The sequence below is a fragment of the Benincasa hispida genome, chromosome 9 (genome assembly GCF_009727055.1).
Source record: "Benincasa hispida cultivar B227 chromosome 9, ASM972705v1, whole genome shotgun sequence".
Lineage (NCBI taxonomy): Eukaryota > Viridiplantae > Streptophyta > Magnoliopsida > Cucurbitales > Cucurbitaceae > Benincasa > Benincasa hispida.
The window spans coordinates 27,242,696-27,244,986 of NC_052357.1; positions in this window are offsets into that span (position 1 = coordinate 27,242,696).

Sequence of the window (2,291 nt, forward strand, 5' to 3'; positions counted from 1 at the left end):
GAAAAAACTGATTTCATATATATTAACCACCAGTGAAAATCGAACTCTCCTTTATCCTTATTCTAAATCTTTTAAGTAAAAGAAAAAAATAATAATAAATCAATTCTCTTTTCAAATTAATTCAATTTTATAGTTTAAATTTAGCTCTTAGAACTTTAGTTCTCGAAATTTCTAATTCTAAAAAAGCTTGGATAATAAATCATGGAAGAACATGGATACTTCGTTCTCTTATTCCCAAGTCTCCTCTTGAGACTAATGATTTTACCAAAGAAATTTAACAAGTATTATCTCTCAATTTCATAGAGTCTTCACTTCTTTAGCAATAACTTATTTAGGTTGTTCCTCATAACTCAGACTCTTATTAAAGGGATTGAAATCCACCCTTTTTGGATTATTGGATTCAATTACGTTGTTGAGAATTTAGGTTCCTAATCCTTATTATTGAATTGTTCATAGATTTTAAATCATTGTTGGGAGTTTTGAAGTGGTGGTGTTGAGAATTTGAGTTCCCAACCCTTATTATTCCTGAATTAATTATGCATATATTTGAATCATTGTCGGAAATTTTGAAGTGAAATATTTGAACCAAAGCCATAATTTTGGTAAGTAGTTTGGAGACTTTTTAAGGTGAATTTATGTTTGGGGTTTGTGTTTAAATGTTGAAGTTAGTTTTGGCTCATATTTAGGGTTTAATTCAAGTTTTTCTCAAAGTCAAAAGGAGATTGAGATTGATATACTTGGACAATAATATTTGGGCTTGTTTTTCAAGGTAACTGACATTACTACTACAACGCCTTTATGCTAGCAAAAATAAGTTTATGAGCATGGTATGAATTTCATGAGTTATTATGATAAGTATATATGTAGTGGGACCCTTTATTGCATGCTAGATTAGTTTAATGGCAATTACTAGGTGTTAAAAAAATCCGATGACCAAAAAAGAACCGATCAACCTAATCTAACCCATACAGTTTGGGTTTGGTTATCAAGTTTTTTGGGTTTGATTGGGTTTAAATAAATTAAATTTTATGGGTTGGGTTGATTCATGGGTTCACATAAAATAACACAAACCAACCCGAATTTATTATTAACTTTCAAATATTTTTTTTTACTTGTGATACAATTAGATATACATATATTAATTTTAATTTATTTGATTTTATTAGCTTTTTGGATAATTATTCTCCAACTTCTCCTAAAAATAGTTCTTTTAGCACTTTTGGAAATGTGGGAGTTGATGCCCTACATCTCGTAGGATCCCATAGTTTGTAATTGTAATGTACAAACATTTTATTTATGTAATAAAATATGTGATGTTTTATTTCAAAATTAGTTGTATTAACCACAAACCAATAAACTAACATCCAAAGTTATCTTGTAGCTTAAACATGTATGTAGAGACATATGACTAGATCATGTTTAAGTGATAACCTAAATGGTCTGTAGTAGATGGATAAGACTGGATACCTTATCCTAGAGACACTACGAGTATGGCCCGCTTTGTAGATATTACAATTGTTGTAAAGTGCTACAAATGATATGATCCTGATTATTCATGTGGATATATGTGAGTGTGGATATTCTATACAAAGGAGTTTGTATAAGACCGAACCACGAAATGTTTAGTCTTATTATATAACGTCATTCATAATAGAGACTTACATTTCACCAGGATGACTATAGATAACATGACCTGAATCTTGAGTGAGTTGTGAACCTGTCTCTTATACACATCTAGATGTGTATAAGAGACAGGTAGATAAATTGCTCCCTTAAAGGCTGATTCTGGGACTTAAACAATGTGGTGCTACACCCTCTCCTTGCTTGAGAGGGGTTTGATCATAGTTGGACTATATGGGCAAAACGGTAATTTTGGTCTAACTATACTTACGAGTAATTTGTAAAGGGTCATCGTATTGTTGATTGATTATATCCAATAGACACAAAAATATATCTGTTGTGCGAAGAGTGCAGCTGACAATCTTTAGTGGAGTGTCTGACAATTAACAGATGGTGAATAATCTAATTAAAGAGTTTAATTAATTATTCACGTACCATTGGAGTTTCAAACTATAGGTCTATGAGGTCCCCTCGATAGCTCAATGGGAATGAATGAGAATCAATTTTTAGATTAGTTTGAACTGTTCAAATTAATTAAGGAATTATTATGATATCATTAATTTAATTTTAATTATATATGATATAATTACTATAATGTATTTGATACATTATAATATAAAATATAGAAGAGAGAAAATAAATGTTTGAATATGATTCAAATATTAATTATA